We start from the raw sequence: 26,261 nt of genomic DNA on the forward strand, positions 1-26,261 counted from the left end.
AGGCGCCGGAATGTGGCGACTAGGGGCTTTTCACAGTAACTTCATTTGAAGCCTACTTGTGACAATAAGCGATTTTCATTATTTTTCATTTCAGATAAATGTCATTAGAGAAAGAGAGAGTGGAATATGAAGAGGGCGAAAGAGAAAGTGGGTGGAGTAACAGAGCATGAGAGAAAAGATGGTGAGAGAGAAAGAGTGTGAGGAGAAAGATGATGAGAGAGCAATAACAAGGTAAAGAGAGAGTGTGAGAGGAAGAGGACAAGAGAGAATGAGGGTAAGGGCGTAAAGGGGTGGTAAAGAAATAGGGCGAGAGATAGAGAAATTGAGAGAGAATGAGGCTGAGACCGAAAGGGGATGAGCGCGAAAGAGAATGAGAGAGTAAGAGCGTGAGAGAAAGTGAGTGAGAGACAAAGAGGGTGGGGGAGAAAGAGGGGAAAGAGGATGGAGAAATAAAGAGTAAAACGACAGAAGGAGTTTCATTTTTTCTCTCTCTCTCTTTCTGTACCTATCTATCTACCCTATCCATTTATCTATCATCTATTTATCTATCTATCTATCTGTCCACCTATCTATCTATCTGTCTGTCTGTCTGTCTATCTACCTATCTATCATCTATTTCTCTCTCTCGCTCTCTCTCTCCCAGTCATAGTAGCTTTGTGATTGGAAAATCATGTGTCACGAATTTCATTCAGTATTTTGAAGGGGTAACCAAGAAGGTAGATGAGGGCAGTGCATTCGACGTTATCTGTATGGATTTTAGCAAGGCCTTTAACAAGATACTGTATGGTAGGTTGTTGCAAAAGTTTAAATCGCACGGTATCCAGTGTGGGGTAGCCAATAGGGTGAAACGCTTGGCTTGACGATAGAAGACAAAGGGTGGTTGTAGAGGGTTGTTTTTCAAACTGGATGTCTGTAACCAGCGGTGTGCCTCATGCATCAGTGCTGGGCCTGCTGTTATTTGCTTGTTTTATTAAGTATTTGGATCAGTGCTGGGTCTACTGTTATTTGTTTGTTTTATTAAGTATTTGGATGAGGATTTAGGACGCATGGTTCGTAGGTTTTCAGATGACATTAATATTGGTGGCATAGTGGAGAGTGAAGAAGGTTATCTAGTATTGTAAAGTGGTATAGATCAATGGGCCAGTGGGCCAATGAATGGCAGATGGAGTTTAATTTAGAAATATGTGAAGTGATGCATTTTGGTTGATCGAATCGGGGCGGGATCTACTCAGTTAATGATAGAGTGCCTTGAAGAAGACATGAAAGACAAATTCAGGAACCACGGTTCAGAAGGGTCCACTATGCGTCACTTTACAAGACATTTCTTGGAATGAGGCTGATGCGTGTTGAGAGATGATCCGGTTCATCAAATTTATACATTTTGTGTACAGTTTCTGCATTTTCATCGCGGTTCGAAGGTCGTTGTTTAATATCGCGGGGTGCAGGTCATCTGTATCGGCGAATCTGTTCCTAACCAGTAGCTGCGAGTCACTGTCCGATCCTGCTTGATTGTCTTATTATTCACGAGTTGGTTGAGTTGACCGTTGGAGAAATCTCTTTGAATTGTATCGTTTTTGCGAATGCATATCGTGTGCGACAAATGGCGCATGTTGAAGGCAGCGTTTTTCTTTTACAGAGGCAAATGTGGGAAATGAAGAAGGTATGTGTCCGTTTCGCTGACCCACGCATTGCACAGAAATATTGGGGCGGGCGGTTTTGATGAGCGGTCTCAATTCCGCACTGTTGATTGCATCTCTGGGCGGTGTGCCTTGGCGGATTCGACAGCCGATGTACCAATTCTAAAAAATCATTCCCAATTTTTCTCTGATCAGGTACAAACTCTCCCCGTCGGGGAATTGAACCCCGGTTTCGCGCGTGACAAGCGGGGATACGAACCACTATACTAACGAGGAAATTAGGTTTGATGAGCCACGCTTGGCCAACTGAGGGTTTCTGCACCTCTGAAATCACTCCATTGACTGAAGATGCTCTATTTGTCTGTGAAATCAGTAAAATAAAGGCAACTCAATACCATGTGGAAAGGAAGATCGTCCCATGTTAATTTTGGAAGACTGGATGCAGGATCACCCAAACTCTTCCGCGTGTATTGAGCTGTAAATATTGAGGCGGGTGTTCACTTCAGACCCTGACATCTGCAGGCGGGCTAATGGCAGCAATATTCACGCGATCAGTTCCAGTGGCATGAGATTCCGCAGAAATTTGATCGGAAATTATATTTGGCTCCATGTAAATTAAAAACTATTTCAATTAACCAGTTGCCTAAAGAGGGCCACAACTTATATAGTCTGCAAGCAACATTATACATCAGACTTTTGTGCAAATCAGGAGATGTGTATTTTTGCTTTTCCCAGAAAACACATTGAATTTAACTGTCTTGTTCACCATCACGACACAGCATGAAGAGAGGTGGGATCGGCAGGTTCCAAAATCACGAATCACGTCGACGGTGGTTACATTCGTGTCAGAAGTGTGTCGGCCCAGGGCACAGTGTTTGCGGGACTGGGTCTGCGTGGGGCAATTATGATATTCAGTACACTGTCTATGAGATTTCGCCTCCCTTTACTTCGTAATAATAGACAGAGTAGTGAAGCAAAGAAGACATGAAAGACAAATTCAGGAACCACGGTTCAGAAGGGTCCACTATGCGTCACTTTACAAGATATTTCTTGGAATGAGGCTGATGCGTGTTGAGAGATGATCCGGTTCATCAAATTTATACATTTTGTGTCCAGTTTTTGCATTTTCATCGCGGTTCGAAGGCCGTTGTTTAATATCGCGGGGTGCAGGTCATCTGTATCGGCGAATCTGTTCCTAACCAGTAGCTGCGATTCACTGTCCGATCCTGCCTGAGTTGGTTGAGTTGAGCGTTGGAGAAATCTCTTTGAATTGTATCGTTTTTGCGAGTGCATATCGTGTGCGACAAATGGCGCATGTTGAAGGCAGCGTTTTTCTTTTACTGGGGCAAATGAGGGAAATTAAGAAGGTAATGTGTCCGTTTCGCTGACCCACGCATTGCACAGAAATATTGGTGCGGGCGGTTTTGATGAGCGGTCTCAATTCCGCACTGTTGATTGCATCTCTGGGGCGGTGTGCCTTGGCGGATTCGACAGCCGATGTACCAATTCTAAAAAAAAATGACCAATTTATTTTTTGCAAAGAACAAACTCTCCTCCTCGGGGAATTGAACCCCGGTCTCCCACGTGACAGGTGGGGATACTAACCACTATACTAACGAGGAACTTTGAGCTTGTGAGCCCCGCTTGGCCAACTCAGGGTTTCTGCGCCTCTGAAATCACTCCATTTCCTGAAGATGCTCGATTTGTCTGTGAAATCAGTAAAATCGCGTCAGCTCAATACCATGTGGAAAGGAAGATCGTCCCATGTTAATTTTGGAAGACTGGATGCAGGATCACCCAAACTCTTCCGCGTGTATTGAGCTGTACATATTGAGGCGGTTCTTCACTTCAGACCCTGACATCTGCAGGCGGGCTAATGGCAGCAATATTCACGCGATCAGTTCCAGTGGCATGAGATTCCGCAAAAATTAGATCGGAAATTATGTTTGGCTCCATGTAAAGTAAAAACGATTTCAATTAACCAGTTGCCTAAACAGGGCCACTACTTATATAGTCAGCAAGCAACATTATACATCAGACTTTTGTGCAAATGAGGAGATGTGTATTTTTGCTTTTCCCAGAAAACACATTGAATTAAACTGTCTTGTTCACCATCACGACACAATATGAAGAGAGATGGGATCGGCAGGTTCCAAAATCACGAATCACGTCGACGCTGGTTACATTCGTGTCAGAAGTGTGTCGGCCCAGGGCACAGTGTCTGAGGGACTGGGTCTGCGTGGGGCAATTATGATATTCAGTACACTGTCAATGAGATTACGTTCCCCTTTACTTCGTAATAATAGACAGAGTAGTGAAGCAAAGAAGACATGAAAGACAAATTCAGGAACCACGGTTCAGAAGGGTCCACTATGCGTCACTTTACAAGACATTTCTTGGAATGAGGCTGATGCGAGTTGGGAGATGATCCGGTTCATCAAATTTATACATTTTGTGTCCAGTTTTTGCATTTTCATCGCGGTTCGAAGGCCGTTGTTTAATATCGCGGGGTGCAGGTCATCTGTATCGGCGAATCTGTTCCTAACCAGTAGCTGCGAGTCACTGTCCGTTCCTGCTTGATTGTCTTATTATTCATGAGTTGGTTGAGTTGACCGTTGGAGAAATCTCTTTGAATTGTATCGTTTTTGCGAGTGCATATCGTGTGCGACAAATGGCGCATGTTGAAGGCAGCGTTTTTCTTTTACGGGGCAAATATGGGAAATGAAGAAGGTAATGTGTCTGTTTCGCTGACCCACGCATTGCACAGAAATATTGGTGCGGGCGGTTTTGATGAGCGGTCTCAATTCCGCCCTATTGATTGCATCTCTGGGGCGGTGTGCCTTGGCGGATTCGACAGCCGATGTACCAATTCTAAAAAATCAATCCCAATTTTTTTCTGGTAAGGTACAAACTCTCCCCGTCGGGGAATTGAACCCCTGTCTCCCGCGTGACAGGCGGGGATACTAACTACTATACTAACGAGGAACTTCGGTTCGGCGAGACACGCTTGGCCAACTGAGGGTTTCTGCGCCTCTGAAATCACTCCATTTACTGAAGATGCTCGATTTGTCTGTGAAATCAGTAAAATCGCGGCAACTCAATACCATGTGGAAAGGAAGATCGTACCATGTTAATTTTGGAAGACTGGATGGAGGATCACCCAAACACTTCCGCGTGTATTGATCTGTAAATATTGAGGCGGTTGTTCACTTCAGACCCTGACATCTGCAGGCGGGCTAATGGCAGCAATATTCACGCGATCAGTTCCAGTGGCATGAGATTCCGCAAAAATTAGATCGGAAATAATGTTTGGCTCCATGTAAAGTAAAAACAATTTCAATTAACCAGTTGCCTAAACAGGGCCACTACTCATATAGTCAGCAAGCAACATTATACATCAGACTTTTGTGCAAATCAGGAGATGTGTATTTTTGCTTTTCCCAGAAAAAACATTGAATTAAACTGTCTTGTTCACCATCACGACACAGTATGAAGAGAGATGGGATCGGCAGGTTCCAAAATCACGAATCACGTCGACGTTGGTTACATTCGTGTCAGAAGTGTGTCGGCCCAGGGCACAGTGTCTGAGGGACTGGGTCTGCGTGGGGCAATTATGATATTCAGTACACTGTCAATGAGATTTTGTTCCCCTTTACTTCGTAATAATAGACAGAGTAGTGAAGCAAAGAAGACATGAAAGACAAATTCAGGAACCACGGTTCAGAAGGGTCCACTATGCGTCACTTTACAAGACATTTCTTGGAATGAGGCTGATGCGTGTTGAGAGATGATCCGGTTCATCAAATTTATACATTTTGTGTCCAGTTTTTGCATTTTCATCGCGGTTCGAAGGCCGTTGTTTAATATCGCGGGGTGCAGGTCATCTGTATCGGGGAATCTGTTCCTAACCAGTAGCTGCGAGTCACTGTCCGATCCTGCCTGAGTTGGTTGAGTTGACCGTTGGAGAAATCTCTTTGAATTGTATCGTTTTTGCGAGTGCATATCGTGTGCGACAAATGGCGCATGTTGAAGGCAGCGTTTTTCTTTTACAGGGGCAAATGTGGGAAATGAAGAAGGTATGTGTCCGCTTCGCTGACCCATGCATTGCACAGAAATATTGGTGCGGGCGGTTTTGATGAGCGGTCTCAATTCCGCACTGTTGATTGCATCTCTGGGGCGGTGTGCCTTGGCGGATTCGACAGCCGATGTACCAATTGTAAAAAATCATTCCCAATTTTTTTCTGGTCAGGTACAAACTCTCCCCGTCGGGGAATTGAACCACGGTCTCCCGCGTGACAGGCGGGGATACTAACCACTATACTAACGAGGAACTTCGATTTGGCGAGCCACGCTTGGCCAACTGAGGGTTTCTGCGCCTCTGAAATCACTCCATTTACTGAAGATGCTCGATTTGTCTGTGAAATCAGTAAAATCGCGGCAACTCAATACCATGTGGAAAGGAAGATCGTCCCATGTTAATTTTGGAAGACTGGATGCAGGATCACCCAAACACTTCCACGTGTATTGAGCTGTAAATATTGAGGCGGTTGTTCACTTCAGACCCTGACATCTGCAGGTGGGCTAATGGCAGCAATATTCACGCGATCAGTTCCAGTGGCATGAGATTCCGCAAAAATTAGACCGGAAATTATGTTTGGCTCCATGTAAAGTAAAAACAATTTCAATTAACCAGTTGCCTAAATAGGGCCACTACTTATATAGTCAGCTAGCAACATTATACATCAGACTTTTGTGCAAATCAGGAGATGTGTCTTTTTGCTTTTCCCAGAAAACACATTGAATTAAACTGTCTTGTTCACCATCACGACACAGTATGAAGAGAGATGGGATCGGCAGGTTCCAAAATCACGAATCACGTCGACGCTGGTTACATTCGTGTCAGAAGTGTGTCGGCCCAGCGCACAGTGTCTGAGGGACTGGGTCTGCGTGGGGCAATTATGATATTCAGTACACTGTCAATGAGATTTCGTTCCCCTTTACTTCGTAATAATAGACAGAGTAGTGAAGCAAAGAAGACATGAAAGACAAATTCAGGAACCACGGTTCAGAAGGGTCCACTATGCGTCACTTTACAAGACATTTCTTGGAATGAGGCTGATGCGTGTTGAGAGATGATCCGGTTCATCAAATTTAGACATTTTGCGTACAGTTTTTGCATTTTCATCGCGGTTCGAAGGTCGTTGTTTAATATCGCGGGGTGCAGGTCATCTGTATCGGCGAATCTGTTCCTAACCAGTAGCTGCGAGTCACTGTCCGATCCTGCTTGATTGTCTTATTATTCACGAGTTGGTTGAGTTGACCGTTGGAGAAATCTCTTTGAATTGTATCGTTTTTGCGAGTGCATATCGTGTGCGACAAATGGCGCATGTTGAAGGCAGCGTTTTTCTTTTACAGGGGCAAATATGGGAAATGAAGAAGGTAATGTGTCCGTTTCGCTGACCCACGCATTGCACAGAAATATTGGTGTGGGCGGTTTTGATGAGCAGTCTCAATTCCGCACTGTTGATTGCATCTCTGGGGCATTGTGCCTTGGCGGATTTGACAGCCGATGTACCAATTCTAAAAAACGATTCCCAATTTTTTTCTGGTAAAGTACAAACTCTCCCCGTCGGGGAATTGAACCCCGGTCTCCCACGTGACAGGCTGGGATACTAACGACTATACTAACGGGGAACTTCGATTTTGTGAGCCACGCTTGGCCAACTGAGGGTTTCTGCGCCTCTGAAATCACTCCATTCACTGAAGATGCTCGATTTGTCTGTGAAATCAGTAAAATCGCGGCAACTCAATACCATGTGGAAAGGAAGATCGTCCCATTTTAATATTGGAAGACTGGATGCAGGATCACCCAAACACTTCCACGTGTATTGAGCTGTAAATATTGAGGCTGTTGTTCACTTCAGACCCTGACATCTGCAGGCGGGCTAATGGCAGCAATATTGACGCGATCAGTTCCAGTGGCATGAGATTCCGCAAAAATTATATCGGAAATTATGTTTGGCTCCATGTAAAGTAAAAACAATTTCAAATAACCAGTTGCCTAAACAGGGCTACTACTTATATAGTCAGCTAGCAACATTATACATCAGACTTTTGTACAAATCAGGAGATGTGTATTTTTGCTTTTCCCAGAAAACACATTGAATTAAACTGTCTTGTTCACCACCACGACACAGTATGAAGAGAGATGGGATCGGCAGGGTCCAAAATCACGAATCACGTCGACGCTGGTTACATTTGTGTCAGAAGTGTGTTGGCCCAGGGCACAGTGTCTGAGGGACTGGGTCTGCGTGGGGCAATTATGATATTCAGTACACTGTCAATGAGATTTCGTCGCCCTTTACTTCGTAATAATAGTCAGAGTAGTGAAGCAAAGAAAACATGAAAGACAAATTCAGGAACCACGGTTCAGAAGGGTCCACTATGCGTCACTTTACAAGACATTTCTTGGAATGAGGCTGATGCGTGTTGAGAGATGATCCGGTTCATCAAATTTAGACATTTTGCGTACAGTTTTTGCATTTTCATCGCGGTTCGAAGGCCGTTGTTTAATATCGCGGGGTGCAGGTCATCTGTATCGGCGAATCTGTTCCTAACCAGGAGCTGCGAGTCACTGTCCGATCCTGCTTGATTGTCTTATTATTCACGAGTTGGTTGAGTTGACCGTTGGAGAAATCTCTTTGAATTGTATCGTTTTTGCGAGTGCATATCGTGTGCGACAAATGGCGCATGTTGAAGGCAGCGTTTTTCTTTTACAGGGGCAAATATGGGAAATGAAGAAGGTAATGTGTCTGTTTCGCTAACGCACGCATTGCACAGAAATATTGGTGCGGGCGGTTTTGATGAGCGGTCTCAATTCCGCCCTGTTGATTGCATCTCTGGGACGGTGTGCCTTGGCGGATTCGACAGCCGATGTACCAATTCTAAAAAATCATTCCCAATTTTTTTCTGGTAAGGTACAGACTCTCCCCGTCAGGGAATTGAACCCCAGTCTCCCGCGTGACGGGAGGGGATACTAACCACTATACTAACAAGGAACTGCGGTTTAATGCGACACGCTTGGCCAACTGAGGGTTTCTGCGCCTCTGATATCACTCCATTTACTGAAGATGCTCGATTTGTCTGTGAAATCAGTAAAATCGCGGCAACTCAATACCATGTGGAAAGGAAGATCGTCCCATGTTAATTTTGGAAGACTGGATGCAGGATCACCCAAACACTTCCACGTGTATTGAGCTGTAAATATTGAGGCGGTTCTTCACTTCAGACCCTGACATCTGCAGGCGGGCTAATGCCAGCAATATTCACGCGATCAGTTCCAGTGGCATGAGATTCCGCAAAAATTATATCGGAAATTATGTTTGGCTCCATGTAAAGTAAAAACGATTTCAATTAACCAGTTGCCTAAACATTGCCACTACTTATATAGTCAACAAGCAACATTATACATCAGACTTTTGTGCTAATCAGGAGATGTGTATTTTTGCTTTTCCCAGAAAACACATTGAATTAAACTGTCTTGTTCACCATCACGACACAGTATGAAGAGAGATGGGATCGGCAGGTTCCAAAATCACGAATCACGTCGACGGTGGTTACATTCGTTTCATAAGTGTGTCGGCCCAGGGCACAGTGTCTGAGGGACTGGGTCTGCGTGGGGCAATTATGATATTCAGTACACTGTCAATGAGATTTCGTTCCCCTTTACTTCGTAATAATAGACAGAGTAGTGAAGCAAAGAAGACATGAAAGACAAATCCAGGAACCACGGTTCAGAAGGGTCCACTATGCGTCACTTTACAAGACATTGCTTGGAATGAGGCTGATGCGTGTTGGGAGATGATCCGGTTCATCAAATTTATACATTTTGTGTCCAGTTTTTGCATTTTCATCGCGGTTCGAAGGCCGTTGTTTAATATCGCGGGGTGCAGGTCATCTGTATCGGCGAATCTGTTCCTAACCAGTAGCTGCGAGTCACTGTCCGATCCTGCTTGATTGTCTTATTATTCACGAGTTGGTTGAGTTGACCGTTGGAGAAATCTCTTTGAATTGTATCGTTTTTGCGAGTGCATATCGTGTGCGACAAATGGCGCATGTTGAAGGCAGCGTTTTTCTTTTACAGGGGCAAATATGGGAAATGAAGAAGGTAATGTGTCCGTTTCGCTGACCCACGCATTGCACAGAAATATTGGTGTGTGCGGTTTTGATGAGCAGTCTCAATTCCGCACTGTTGATTGCATCTCTGGGGCGGTGTGCCTTGGCGGATTCGACAGCCGATGTACCAATTCTAAAAAACGATTGCCAATTTTTTTCTGGTAAGCTACAAACTCTCGCCGTCGGGGAATTGAACCCCGGTCTCCCACGTGATAGACGGGGATACTAACCACTATACTAACGGGGAAGTTCAATTTGGCACGTCACGCTTGGCCAACTGAGGGTTTCTGCGCCTCTGAAATCACTCCATTTACTGAAGATGCTCGATTTGTCTGTGAAATCAGTAAAATCGCGGCAACTCAATACCATGTGGAAAGGAAGATCGTCCCATGTTAATTTTGGAAGACTGGATGCAGGATCACCCAAACACTTCCGCGTGTATTGAGCTGTAAATATTGAGGCGGTTCTTCACTTCAGACCCTCACATCTGCAGGCGGGCTAATGGCAGCAATATTCACGCGATCAGTTCCAGTGGCATGAGATTCCGCAAAAATTAGATCGGAAATTATGTTTGGCTCCATGTAAAGTAAGAACGATTTCAATTAACCAGTTCCCTAAACAGGGCCACTACTTATATAGTCAGCAAGCAACATTATACATCAGACTTTTGTGCAAATCAGGAGATGTGTATTTTTGCTTTTCCCAGAAAACACATTGAATTAAACTGTCTTGTTCACCATCACGACACAGTATGAAGAGAGATGGGATCGGCAGGTTCCAAAATCACGAATCACGTCGACGCTGGTTACATTCGTGTCAGAAGTGTGTCGGCCCAGCGCACAGTGTCTGAGGGACTGGGTCTGCGTGGGGCAATTATGATATTCAGTACACTGTCAATGAGATTTCGTTCCCCTTTACTTCGGAATAATAGACAGAGTAGTGAAGCAAAGAAGACATGAAAGACAAATTCAGGAACCACGGTTCAGAAGGGTCCACTATGCGTCACTTTACAAGACATTTCTTGGAATGAGGCTGATGCGTGTTGAGAGATGATCCGGTTCATCAAATTTATACATTTTGTGTCCAGTTTTTGCATTTTCATCGCGGTTCGAAGGCCGTTGTTTAATATCGCGGGGTGCAGGTCATCTGTATCGGCGAATCTGTTCCTAACCAGTAGCTGCGAGTCACTGTCCGATCCTGCTTGATTGTCTTATTATTCACGAATTGGTTGAGTTGACCGTTGGAGAAATCTCTTTGAATTGTATCGTTTTTGCGAGTGCATATCGTGTGCGAAAAATGGCGCATGTTGTAGGCAGCGTTTTTCTTTTAAGGGGCAAATGTGGGAAATGAAGAAGGTATGTGTCCGTTTCGCTGACCCACGCATTGCACAGAAATATTGGTGTGGCCGGTTTTGATGAGCGGTCTCAATTCCGCACTGTTGATTGCATCTCTGGGGCGGTGTGTCTTGGCGGATTCGACAGCCGATGTACCTATTCTAAAAAATCAATCCCAATATTTTTCTGGTAAGGTACAAACTCTCCCTGTCGGGGAATTGAACCCCGGTCTCCCGCGCGACAGGTGGGGATACTAACCACTATACTAACGAGGAACTTCGGTTTGGGGAGACACGCTTGGCCAACTGAGGGTTTCTGCGCCTCTGAAATCACTCCATTTACTGAAGATGCTCGATTTGTCTGTGAAATCAGTAAAATCGCGGCAACTCAATACCATGTGGAAAGGAAGATCGTCCCATGTTAATTTTGGAAGACTGGATGCAAGATCACCCAAACAGTTCCGCATGTATTGAGCTGTAAATATTGAGGCGGTTGTTCACTTCAGACCCTGACATCTGCAGGCGGGCTAATGGCAGCAATATTCACGCGATCAGTTCCACTGGCATGAGATTCCGCAAAAATTATATCAGAAATTATGTTTGGCTCCATGTAAAGTAAAAACAATTTAAATTAACCAGTTGCCTAAACAGGGCCACTACTTATATAGTCAGCAAGCAACATTAGACTTTAGTGCAAATCAGGAGATGCGTATTTTTGCTTTTCCCAGAAAACACATTGAATTAAACTGTCTTGTTCACCACCACGACACAGTATGAAGAGAGATGGATCGGCAGGCTCCAATATCACGAATCACGTCGACGCTGGTTACATTCGTGTCAGAAGTGTGTCGGCCCAGGGCACAGTGTCTGAGGGGCTGGGTCTGCGTGGGGCAATTATGATATTCAGTACACTGTCAATGAGATTTCGTTCCCCTTTACTTCGTAATAATAGACAGAGTAGTGAAGCAAAGAAGACATGAAAGACAAATTCAGGAACCACGGTTCAGAAGGGTCCACTATGCGTCACTTTACAAGACATTTCTTGGAATGAGGCTGATGCGTGTTGAGAGATGATCCGGTTCATCAGATTTATACATTTTTTGTCCAGTTTCTGCATTTTCATCGCGGTTCGAAGGCCGTTGTTTTATATCGCGGGGTGCAGGTCATCTGTATCGGCGAATCTGTTCCTAACCAGTAGCTGCGAATCACTGTCCGATCCTGCCTGAGTTGGTTGAGTTGACCGTTGTTGAAATCTCTTTGAATTGTATCGTTTTTGCGTGTGCATATAGTGTGTGACAAATGGCGCATGTTGAAGTCAGCGTTTTTCTTTTACAGGGGCAAATGTGGGAAATGAAGAAGGTAATGTGTCCGGTTCGCTGACCCACGCATTGCACAGAAATATTGGTGCGGGCGGTTTTGATGAGCAGTCTCAATTCCGCCCTGTTGATTGCATCTCTGGGGCGGTGTGCCTTGGCGGATTCGACAGCCGATGTTCCAATTCTAAAAAATAATTCGCAATTTTTTTCTGGGAAGGTACAAACTCTCCCAGTCGGGAATTTGAACCCCGGTCTCCCACGTGACAGGCAGGGATACTAACCACTATACTAACGAGTAAATGCTATTTTGTGAGCCCCGCTTGTCCAACTGAGGGTTTCTGTGCCTCTGAAATCACTCCATTTACTGAAGATGCTCGATTTGTCTGTGAAATCAGTACAATCGCGGCAACTCAATACCATGTGGAAATGAAGATCGTCCCATGTTAACTTTGGAAGACTGGATGCAGGATCACCCAATCTCTTCCACGTGTATTAAGCTGTAAATATTGAGGCGGTTGTTCACTTCAGACCCTGAAATCTGCAGGCGGGCTCATGGCAGCAATATTCACGCGATTAGTTCCAGTGGCATGAGATTCCGCAGAAATTAGATCGGAAATTATATTTGGCTCCATGTAAAGTAAAAACGATTTCAATTAACCCGTTGCCTAAACAGGGCCACTACTTATATAGTCAGCAAGCAACATTATACATCAGACTTTTGTGCAAATCAGGAGATGCGTATTTTTGCTTTTCCCAGCAAACACATTGAATTAAACTGTCTTGTTCACCATCAGGACACAGTATGAAGAGAGGTGGGATCGGCAGGTTCCAAAATCACGAATCACGTCGACGCTGGTTACATTCGTGTCAGAAGTGTGTCGGCCCAGGGCACAGTGTCTGCGGGACTGGGTCTGCGTGGGGCAATTATGATATTCAGTACACTGTCAATGAGCTTTCTTTCCCCTTTTGCTACCCTCTTGCTATTTATGTACGTGTAAAAAGCCTTGGGATTTTCCTTCACCCTACTTTCCAATGACGTATCATGACCCCTTCTAGCCCTCCTGACTCCTTGCTTAAGTTCCTTCCTACTTTCCTTATATTCCACACAGGCTTCATCTGTTCCCAGCCTTTTAGCCCTGACAAATGCCTCCTTTTTCTTTTTGACGAGGCCTACAATATCTCTCGTTAACCAAGATTCCCGAAAATTGCCGTATATATCCTTCATCCTCACAGGAACATGCCGGTCCTGAATTCCTTTCAACTGACACTTGAAAGCCTCCCACATGTCAGATGTTGATTTGCCCTCAAACATCTGCCCCCAATCTAGGTTCTTCAGTTCCCGCCTAATATTGTTATAATTAGCCTTCCTCCTATTTAGCACATTCATCCTAGGACCACTCTTATCCTTGTCCACCAGTACTTTAAAACTTACTGAATTGTGGTCACTGTTACCGAAATGCTCCCCTACTGAAACATCTACCACCTGGCCGGGCTCATTCCCCAATACCAGGTCCAGTACCGTCCCTTCCCTAGTTGGACTGTCTACATATTGTTTTAAGAAGTCTTCCTGGATGCTCCTTACAAACTCCGCCCCGTCTAGGCCCCTGGCACTAAGTGAGTCCCAGTCAATATTGGTGAAGTTGAAGTCTCCCATCACCACACCCCTGTTGTTTTTACTCTTTTCCAAAATCTGTCTACCTATCTGCTCCTCTATCTCCCGCTGGCTGTTGGGATGCCTGTAGGAACCCCCCCAACATTGTAACTGCACCCTTCTTATTCCTGATCTCTACCCATATAGCCTCACTGCCCTCTGAGGTGTCCTCCCGCAGTACAGCTGTGATATTCTCCCTAACCAGTAGCACAACTCCGCCTCCCCTTTTACATCCCCCTCTATCCCGCCTGAAACATCTAAATCCTGGAACGTTTAGCTGCCACACATACACAGTCACAGACTTTTTCAGAGACAAACGATCTCTCCCTCAGGCACGCGCTTAGCATAAACTATTTCCAAAACACATTCTCTTTTTCTGTCTCCCTCTCACACATATGCACATATTCTCTGATACAATCGCACTCCCTCTAGCTCTCTGCCTCAGAAACACAGACACAAATTGCTTCTGAGTTTGCCTATCTCTCTGTGTCTCTCTTTCACACACACACACACACAGACAGACAAGGACCGTTCTGTCACACGCTCTCTCTCTCTCAAACGCACACACACAAACTCTTTCTGGCTCTCTCTCGCTGTCCTTATCTCTCTCTCTACCTCGCTATACCTCTTTCAATCTCTCTCTCACATACACACTGTCACAGACTCTTGTCATGATATTCAAACACACACATCATGATGGACACACCAACAGGCAAATCAGAGCACACAACACCACAACCAATCACAGACAAGAACACCAACCACATAAAAAGCACGAGCACGACACCTGGTGGGCAGTAGGTCTGGGGATAAAGAAACAGAGAAGAGCTGTTACAACATCACAAGCAGGGAACCCCCACGTGCAGAGTGCAAAGACAAAACTGTACATAGTAAGTTTGAATAAAATAGCGTTGTACCATATACAACCGTGTTGGCTCATCTGTGTGTCAGAACACCCAACACCACATGGTACAGGAGTGGATCGATACCTGCCTACTAACCTGCCATTCTGGACATGGACCGCACCGACAAACCGCAGCCGTTGCAAGTCGCGGGGAACCTAGGTACCAATTGGAAGCTCTTCAGGCAGCGATTTGACCTGTACATCCGTGCCACCGAAAAACAGAGTGCCTCGGATGACACGAAGATTGCAATGCTCCTCTTCTACGCAGGTCAGCACGCCACCGACGTCTTCAACTCACTGGTGTTCGAAGAAGGCGAAAACCAATCCAAATATGACACGGTCATCCTCAAACTGGACCAGCACTTTCAAGTTGAAGTAAATGAAAGTTTTGAAAGATACCTCTTTCAGCAACGCCTGCAAGGTAAGGAGGAGCTTTTTCAACCCTTCTTGACGCACCTCCGGATTCTAGCGCAGTCCTGCGGTTACGGCACCACCACAGAGTCCATGATCAGGGACCAGATTGTTTTTGGCGTTGCCTCTAGTGGCCTACGCCAGCAGCTTCTTAAAATGAAAAGCCTCACCTTAGCGTCTGCTGTGGAAGCCTGTGTCCTCCACGAAAATGCTACCTGCCGTTTTGCCCGATTTCAGGCGTCCGAGTTGGCACGGAGGGGGTCCCCAGCCGTCGAATCGGCAAGCCAGGCCGCCCACGACGTCGAACGCATCCAGGCCGTCGATTACTTCCCGACCCACGGCCCGGACGACAGCGGCCGCTTCCCGCGCTTTTCGCGGTCTCCCGCGCAGGTGCGCGCCAAAAATAACGGCCACCACGAGGGACGCACTGCGCAGGCGCGCCCACCGCAAGATCGCACTGCGCATGCGCAGTGGCGCAACGAACGCCGTGACGTCATGACGTGCGGCAATTGTGGAGCTCTACATTTAAAAGGTCCTGCAAAAAACCGACAGTGCCTCAGATGTGGCAAGATGGGCCACTACGCAGCCCACTGTCGTTCGGCTCAACCCATGGATCCGGCGCATCCTCGACAATCTCGCAGACAAGTCAGGACCGTCCAGCCCACGCATCAAGACTTCCAGTTAAGTGATGCAGATGACCAGGATGCCTTCCGCGTTTCCGTCATCGATGTCAACAAGGTCAATGCCATCAATCCAGCCGATGAGTGGTGTGCCACCCTGACGGTCAACCCGAACTCGTCGCAAGCCCATTAGACTGGACTTATAATACCGTTCATATGTTTAACAAGTTGCACAATTTTACATGATAACCTGTTGTTGTTTATCGTTCCAGATGTCGTCTGACTGGACAACTGTTCAAGTTTTTTTTTCTTCTTCTCTCGTTCGCATTTATGTTATGTTATGGTACAACTTGGTTCATGTGACGCACCCGACATCGCCCCATGTACATAGTTCCGTCATATTCACATGCTGCACACGACACACACACACTCTTAGATGCACTCACGACACGATCATATTTATTACCACGTAGGCACATATCTTTGTAAAAAGGGGTGATGTCATGATATTCAAACACACACATCATGATGGACACACCAACAGGCAAATCAGAGCACACAACACCACAACCAATCACAGACAAGAACACCAACCACATAAAAAGCACGAGCACGACACCTGGTGGGCAGTAGGTCTGGGGATAAAGAAACAGAGAAGAGCTGTTACAACATCACAAGCAGGGAACCCCCACGTGCAGAGTGCAAAGACAAAACTGTACATAGTAAGTTTGAATAAAATAGCGTTGTACCATATACAACCGTGTTGGCTCATCTGTGTGTCAGAACACCCAACACCACAACTCTCAAAAACGTTTTTCTGACACAAACACTCTCACTCTCTCTCTCCTCCACACACTCTTTCTGGCACATTCTACCTCTCTATCTCTCTCTGCCTCTGCCTCTGTCTCCATCACTATCTCTATCTCTGCCCAGTTCGGCCTACTCCCATTTTTGTCTGGTCTCGTCCAGTGGAGTTCTAGCTCCATCCAGTAGCTATCCGAATATTTTGACATAAACATCCACCCCGTCTCGCTGCTGCTGCCTCTCAGGTCCTCCAGTCGTGTGTTTTCTGGGGGCCCGGGGTACCCTACAGTCTCTTTGCGGAGGAGGTGTTTTATTTGGAAGTGTCTCAATTCCTGTCCTTTTCCTAGTGTCCACTTCCTCATCACTTCGCCCAGTGTCGCCAATGGGCTCGTTGTGCATCTTGCTGAGGAGCATAGGAGTGCTGATGACACACAGACTACTTTAGACGCACGCACACACTCGCTCACACACACAGACTACTTTTAATGCATGCGCACACACAGGCTACTTTTGACACGCACACGCACTCTCTGGCACACACAGACTACTTTTGACGCACACGTTCATTCTCTCGCACACACTCGCACACACACATGCATATACTACTTTGGACGTGCATGTTCACTCTTTCATGCACACACACGCATGCACAGACTACTTTTGACGTACAGGTTCACTCTCTTGCGCACACACAGATAGACTATTTCTGATGCACATCTCGCTCTTGCACACACACAGACTATTTCTGACGCACAACTCTCTCTCGCACACACACTTGCGCTCAGACACACAGACTAACTTTGAGTCACAGGTTCATTCTCTCGCACAGAAACACACAGAGAGACTACCTTTGACGCACACATCTCTCTCGCACGCACACACAGACTATTTCTGACGCAATGCTCTCCCTCTTGCATACGCACGCAGACTATTTCTGATGCACATCTCGCTCTCCCGCGCACACACTTGCACACACACAGACTACTTTTGACTCACAAATTCACTCTCTCGCACACACACTCGCACACACAGACTATTTCTGATGCACAATCCCTCCCTCTCTCGCAAACGCACAGACTATTTCTGACGCACATCTCTCTCTCCCGCACACACACTTGCACACACACAGACTACTTTTGACTCACAAATTCACTCTCTCGCACACACAGACTATTTCTGACGCACATCTCTCTCGCCCGCGCACACACTTGGACACACACACAAACAGACCACTTTTGACGCACATCTCTCTCTCTTGCACATAAACACAGACGATTTCTGACGGACATCTCTCTCTCTCTCGCACACAGACACAGACTATGTCTGATGCACATCTCTCTCTCCTGCACACACAGACTATTCCTGACGCACATGCTCGCCCCCTCGCGCACACACACACACTCTATTTCTGACACACATGCTCTCCCTCTCGCAGACACACAATTTCTGACACAATGCTCTCCGTCTCTCTTACTCTCTCTCTCACAGACACAGACACAGACTCTTTCTGGCACACATCGTCTCTCTCCAGCGCAAACCCACGCACACAAACTCTTTCTGACACACACTCACTCTCTCTTAATCCCTCTCACACACAGGCACAGACTCTTTCTGACACCACTCTCTCGCTCTCTTCCCCCCTCTCTCTCCCTCTCACACAAACACACTCACACACAGACGCTTTCTGAAATATACAATCACTCTTTCTCGCGCACACGCACTCATACGCACACAGAGACTCTTTCTGACACACCCGATCTCCCCCTACCTACCTCCCTCTCTCGCCCACACACACAAACACTTTCTGATTCCCTCTATCTTTCAATCTTTCTCCCTCTCATACACACATACAGTCATCGACTCTTTCTGACGCAGACACACTCCATCTCTCGCTCTCTCTTAATGAAGTTTCATCAGATTTGTTCCAGGGATTTTTCGAGTGTCCTATCAAGATAGATGGAAGAAGCTAGGCCGGTATTTTGCACAGTTTATTTCTGACACACACACTCTCTCTCACTCTCTCTCTCCCGCTCCCTCTTATTTTGAGCAGTAAGTTGATAAGATTGAGAAATATAAAATACTTATAAGGGTAGACAGCTTAGCTGCAGGTAAAATGTTAACCATTGTTTGTGAGTTTGGAACCGGTGGGACAATAGCAAAAGCAAAAAGCAGCAACCCATTTAGTAGAAAGGTGACGATATTTACTCAAAAGATTGTTGAATAATCAAAATTTTCTGTGCCAGAGGACCATGGGAGCTCAGAAATTGAGTGGTATTGTGATTGAATACAGCTGTTTATCGGAAGTATGTTTGTATCGAACAGATGTGTTATCATCACCATCCAACTTACTCCCTCAATGCCACTCAATATATATTGAAGGAAATGGAGCAGATTGGTATGAAGAAAATGGAGACCACATGTTTATTTGGAACAAAAGAGCTTAGATGAATGAATGGAGAAAAGCATTTTCAGAGCATAATATAGAAAAAAGCAAACAGCGTTCAAGCCAATATATGTCGATCAAGCCTAATAAAGCCCAAAACATTATAAATATGATTCTCGGGGGATAACAATGGCAAGAATTGAAGATGAACATTGATCAACACTTTCGTATGACGTGTTTGAAAAGGTGGGTACGTTGTTTGAGTGCTCCGTCTCCTTATAACAATACCACTAATAGCACTACTGATTATACTTTAATAACAGGAGTAGCAATAATGCAAATGCATTGGCTGAGGTGCAAACAAAATCCACAAACATAATTTCAGATGTGAGGCAGCGCATTTCATGAAGTGTAAACGGTGAAGAGGGAAGGACAGGGGTAATCTGATGACAGTGTTTGCATGCCGCACAATTTCTAGGGAAGAGCTCCAGATATTCCCAATTGTAGTCAGACTAAATCTAGATAAGAAAACAAGATGAGAGTAAAACTAATAATTTCCTCTCGAAATACAGCAGCATGTTTATCACCAATTACTAAACAGAATGTGGAACTTCCCTCCAGTTTGCTGAATTGATCAGAATATCTCAGAACCATTTTTCTCTGGGTTGGAGATTAAGATGAAAGAAGAGGAAACAGCAGCATTAGAAAGTGTTGCCGTTTTGTTCAATTGGGGGTGATTAAAGCTTGTCAACTGCGGACATCACCATATCCAAGCGGAGTCTCTGATTGTTTGGGATTTCAGTTAGTCAGTGTTCTGAACTTGCCGATTGGCTCAGGGGGCATCATTCTGTGGTTGGACCTCCTGATTGGCTGAAAGGCTGTCCGGCAGCGGCTGGAGATCCTGATTGGCTGAGGGGCTGTAGGTCAGTTTTATTTATTGGTTAATTTGATAATTGTTGTAACCGGATATTTCACCGCGATCTTGATCTGCTCCCTGAACCTGGACTGAGTCACCACATAAATAAATGTGTTTGTGCAGCAATTTAAATCCCGCATCATAAATCCGACTTCTTGTAAATTATATTGTGGAATGGTGAGGTAATATAATCCTCTCAAATCAATATAGAAAAATTTAATAACAAACACAGTCCAGAGGAGAATGAAAGCTCCGGAGATGCTGAAGAGTAAAATCATTGACTTCCTTCTGCTCTCCATCTCTGGGTCTTTACGATTGTCTCCCTGACTCTGAGCCCTCAGTGCCTTCCGGCTTCGACTTGTGATTAAAATGTGTCTGACTGTCAGAGTGTTGATCAACAGGATTAAAAAGAATGGGATCAATGGAGTTAAAATCTGATCAAACCAGTTGTATACAACCCATCCGGTATCAGTGTAATAGCTGCTCTTTGTCTGACAGAACCACGGCACATTGTCGATTATCTGTACAGGTTTATTTGTAAAGTACCGTGGGATGTTTTTTATACAGAGCAAGAGGCCGCTTGTTGACAGGACCACAGCCGCTGTTTTCCCGGTGCAATAGTGTCTTTTCAGTTTCTGGCAGCAAATGGCCACAAATCGATCAAAGGAGAATGTGAGGGTGAACCAGACAGAACAGTCCGCGGCTGCAGGCATCAGAACACCGTTAACACGGCACACATAAGTAAGGTCCAGGAAATTCCAGGGGAAATAATAGCGATTGATCTTGTTCAGTATGGGACGAGTGATCATAAACATCAGATCTGCCGCCGCCATGGCCACCAGGTAGCGAGTGGTGCAGGTAGCGAGGCCACACTTGCCCCGACTCAGAATCGCAATTCCCAGTAAATTCGCTGTCAGAGAGAAGGAAGAAGTGTCTGGAAATTACTGATGAAACATTCTCTGTGTCTGAACCGGGACAGGATTTCAGTTTCAATATAATGGGCAGTGGGTGGGTGGGAGTGTTGGCAGCGGAGTGGGCACAGAGATTAACATTGCAGAGAGGGAAGTAACAGCAAATGTACCCCGAGTGTTTAAGACATGGGACGGGGAAAAATGTGAGTTGCCACCCTGTCAGATTGATGGCAGTGGGAGGAAAATGCTCAGAATTCAAATACCTTTGGAAGAGGTTACATTTCTCATTTATTCTGAAATATATGATTAACTCAGACTGAGCGGGTTTCCAAAATCGGACACAAATATATCAGAGATTGTCATCCCTCCTCACTCCCAATTATTGCAACACACCCTGATTCGACTGTTCCCTGTGCTAAATTCCTGAAGTAGTTTGACACCACTCCTGGATTATTGCAATCCTCCACGATCAATCGAAAAAATTAAACCAGCGCAGGTCCTCCCTCGTTTATAATTATGAGACGCATAAAGATTGTTCAGTGTCCAGGAAATTCGCCCGGCAAACCCTTTCCATGCTCAGTCGTTGGTAATGCACCCTCTCCCAGGAATACTCCATTGTCATGTTCCAAACACCCACAGATCACATTATTCTCAGGGGTGCATGCTCTCCCGGTTTGGAAAGAATTCCGGACAAGCATTTCTCAGGAATTTTCCCTCTCTGCCATTGGACATTGCCCAGGATTCACTTGCCAGAAATATAATCTCTCCAGACTGCATTTGCTTAAAAAGATGGATTCAAAAGTTCCACGTCTAAAGTTGCTGAGCTTTAAGTTGAGGCCTGAGGGCCGTAACATCCTAATTGGAAGATGCGATGCTGCTCCTGCAGCTTGCGTTGTGCTTCACTGGATCCTTGCAGCAGGCCAAGGACAAACATGTGGATATGATGGCAAGGTGCTGAGTTAAAATGGCCGCAACAGAAAGGCTGGGGTCATGCTTGTGGTCAGAGTAAAGGTGTCCTGCAAAACGGTCTCCCAGTCTATGTTTAGACTCCCGAATGTAGTGGAGACGGTATTGGGCGCAGTGAAGTCTGCAGACCAAATTGAAGAAACACAAGTGAAAAGCTGCTTCACCAGAAAGGACAGTTTGCTGCCAAGAATTATGAGACGGGAGGACGTAAAGCGACAAATATTTCACGCTCTGTGAATGCAAAGGTAGGTGCCGTAGGGAGAACATAGAACATAGAGGGCAGAAGGAGGTCATTCGGCCCATCGAGACTGCACTGACCCACTTAAGCTATCACTTCCAACCTATCCCCGGAACGCAATAACCCCTCCTAACCTTAACCTTGGTCACTAAGGGCAATTTAGCATGGCCAATCCACGTAACCTGCACATCTTTGGACTGTGGGAGGAAACCGGAGCACCCGGAGGAAACCCACGCAGATACGGGGAGAACGTGCAGACTCCACACAGACAGTGACCCAGCGGGGAATCGAAGCTGGGACCCTAGCGCTGTGAAGCCACAGTGCTATCCACTTGTGCTACCGGCTGTAAGAGGATGGGGTGTTGTTGTGATGGAGAAGTGGACAACGGTGACAAAGAGGGAGCAGTATCTGAGGAATGCAAAACAATGTCGTGTTGGCGAGAGAACAAGAACAAAGAACAATCCAGCACAAGGAACTGGCCCTTCTGCCTTCCAAGCAGTACCAACTTTTGCCAAAACCCTTAGCACTTCCTTGTGCCGTATCCCTCTATACCCATTCTATCCATGTGTTTCTCAAGATGCCTTTTGAACACCATTAATATATCTGCTTCCACTACCTTCCCTGGCAACGCATTCCAGGCACTCACTATCCTCAGCGTAAACAAACCTGCCTCGCACATATCCTCTAAACGTTGCCCCACGGACTTTAAACTATGCCCCCTGGTGACTGGCCCCTCCACCCTGGGAAAGAATGCCTACCCATCCACTATATCCAAGCCCCACATAATTATGTAGACCTCTATCAGGTCACCCCTCAACCTCCGTCTTTCAAATGACAACAGTCCAGGTCTATTCAGTCTCTCCACATAGCTAACACCCTCCAGGCCAGGCAACATCCTGGTAAATGTCCTCTGCGCCCTCTCCAAAGATTCCACATCCTTCTGGTGGTGTGGCGACCAAGATTGTGCGCAATATTCCAAGTGCGGCCTTGCCAAGCTTCTATACAACTGCAGCATAACATGCCAGTTTTTGTGCTCGATTTCCAGTCCAATGAAGGCAAGCATTCTGCATGCTTTATTGACTACCTTGTCCACTTGTGCTGCCACCTTCAAAGATCTGTGGACCTGCACGACCAGATCTCTCTGACTTTATATATTCCTGACAGTTTTATCATTTACCATATATTTCGACTCACCAAAATGCATTTCCTCACATTGGTCCGGATTAAACTCCTGTTGCCATTTTGCTGCCCAAGTCTCCAACCAATCAATGTTCTGTTGTATCTTCTGACAATCCTCATCACTAGTTGCCACTCCACCAACCCTGGTATCATTCGCGAAATTACGAATCAAACCGGCTACATTTTCCTCCAAATCGTTTATGTACATCACAAACAACAGAGGCCCAAGCAAAGAGCCCTACGGAACACCACTAGTCACAACCTTCCATTCAAAAAACTCCCGTCTCCTGCTACTCTTTGCCTTCTGTGACTGAGCCAGTTCAGTATCCATCTTACCATCTCACCTCTGATCCCGTGTGACTCCACCTTTCGTACCAGTCTGCCATGAGGCATCTTGTCAAATGCTTTACTAAAGTCCATGTAAACAACATCCACCGCCCCCCCCTAATGAATCATCTTCTTTACCTCCTCAAAAATCTTGATCAAGTAATTGAGGCACGACATTCCCTTCGCAAAACCACGCCGTCTATCGTTTATGAATCCACTTGTTTCTAAATGGGTATCAAGCCTGTCCCTGAGAATTCTCTGCAATAATTTACCTGCTACCGACGTGAGGCTCACCGGCCTATATTTTCCAGGATTATCCCTGCTTCCCTTCTAAAACAGGGTACCGCATTAGTTATTCTACAGTCATCTGGGATCTCACCTGGGGTAAACATGTGTTTTGTGGCAGCATCATGCTGGAGGTTGCACAACCGGTGGAGTTTGGTCCTTTGAATGCGGAGGCCGATGGTGTGGAAGGTGAGGATAGGGGAATCCAGTTATATTTCCGGGAGAGAAGGGAATGTGTGAGGGGGCATAGGTGCCAGAAATGAAGTGAATACGGTTGAGAGTCCTGGTATTGGAAAAGGAAGACATGCCGGAAGGGTTACTTTCAAACATGGCATCGTGAGAACGATGGAGAGACTGCGGGAATGGGATTCCGTATCAGAGGAGGCTACAAGGTAACTTCGGATTCGGTGGGCTTTCCTTATTTGTTCTTGAAATGTGTCTGCTGCTGCATGAGTCAGCATTTGTTACTCATCCCTAATTGCCCTTGATCTTAGTGGTTCCTCAGATCGTTTCCGAGGGGGGTGGGGGAGCAGTTACGAGTTACATTCTTCGCGGTATGTTTCTGCAGTCATGCAGGCCATTGCTTGATGGGTGATCCAGACCGGCTTTTACTTTTGATTTCAATTGTCACCATCTGCCATGGGGAGATTCGAACCCAGGACACTATCATTACTCTGGGTCACTGGATTGCTATTCTCATGACAATACCGCTCCTCCACCGCCCACCCTAATTGCGTCATAAGAAATAGTCAGGTGAAGAAAGGCTTGGGAATTGTCGGAAATGGACCCTGTAAAGGTGAAAGAGGGTTGCAAATTGGAAGGAAAGTCGAATTATAATTGCACAGTTTGCAGACTAAAACAAATTGGAGTGACAGTGAAGACAGAGAAAGAATACAACCTTGCAAAGTGGGTATTTTTATGTGAATTTAATTTCCCTACAGCTCATAGAACATAGAACATAGAAAATACAGCACAGAACAGGCCCTTCGGCCCACAATGTTGTGCCGAACCGTTGTCCTAGATTAATCATAGATTATCATTGAATTTACGGTGCAGAAGGAGGCCATTCGGCCCTTTGAGTCTGCACCGGCTCTTGGAAAGAGCACCCTACCCAAACTCAACACCTCCACCCAACACCAAGGGCAATTTTGGACACTAAGGGCAATTTATCATGGCCAATCCACCTACCCTGCACATCTTTGGAATTCAAGCTCACTGTCCGTTGCTGGAATTTCAACAGACATTCTTGGAAAACAAGTGTTTAAAACAACTGGTGGGGTGTCTGTGTTCAGTTAACATGTTCACAATTGTTTGTAACAGGAACACTTTAAAAACAGCCAGAAAAATTGAACAAACATTGGATTTCATATCAGGATTAATACAAATGCGAGAAATGTCACACGATGGCACAATAGTTAGCACTGTGCCATCACAGCTCCAGGGTTCCAGGTTCGCTTCCCGGCTTGGGTCACTGTCTGTGCGTAGTCTGCACGTCCTCCCCGTGTCTGCGTGAGTTTCATCCGGGTTCACCAGTTTCCTCCCACAGTCCAAAGATGTGCAGGTTAGGTGGATTGGCCATGTTACATTTACCCTTAGTGACCAAAAGGTTTAGGAGGGGTTACTGTGTTACGGGGAAAGGGTGCTTAAGTGGGATGGTCTTTCCAGGGGTTGGTGCAGACTTGATGGGCCAAATGGCCTCCTTCTGCACTGTAAATTTCTCTGTTTCTACCTATTAGAATACTGTACTGTTCTGGGTTTAAAGAAATGTCAGACGTTGGGTGATATCTGTTTCTGTTGGAACAGTTCAATGGAAAACAGAGATATCGAGATATTTCACTTCACACAATAGATATCAAACATTTTCAACGCACAGCTAAACTATTCCTGCCTTTAATCTATTCCAACGATATAATCGTGAGAGAGAGAGAGAGTTCCATAGAATGAAGCGAGTACTCAACACCACAATACATTATTTCAAAATAGAATCACCTTATTTCAGTCAAGTACCTGTCCCAATACAATGCGACTCGTATAGGTAGTCCTAGTAATAGATGGATAATTGGATCAAATATCACACTCTGGTGAGAGACCCACATTCAGTACAATTCTACACTGACAGATACTTCCAACAATCCTTGTTCACTCTCTCATATTCCACTGCGGTTAGAGACCCTCATTCAGTGTGATTTCTTTCTGACTCCCATT

At 45.6% G+C, this 26,261-nt stretch overlaps 1 non-coding gene across 1 annotated transcript; it reads right to left on the minus strand.

The window, feature by feature from the left end:
• Positions 1 to 5,895: 5,895 nt before the first annotated feature.
• Positions 5,896 to 5,967, minus strand: trnad-guc (transfer RNA aspartic acid (anticodon GUC)). Its single transcript has one exon. It is a non-coding gene; the product is annotated as a tRNA-Asp (tRNA).
• Between the last annotated feature and the right edge of the window lie 20,294 nt (positions 5,968 to 26,261).

This window comes from Scyliorhinus torazame, chromosome 25 (genome assembly GCF_047496885.1).
Source record: "Scyliorhinus torazame isolate Kashiwa2021f chromosome 25, sScyTor2.1, whole genome shotgun sequence".
Lineage (NCBI taxonomy): Eukaryota > Metazoa > Chordata > Chondrichthyes > Carcharhiniformes > Scyliorhinidae > Scyliorhinus > Scyliorhinus torazame.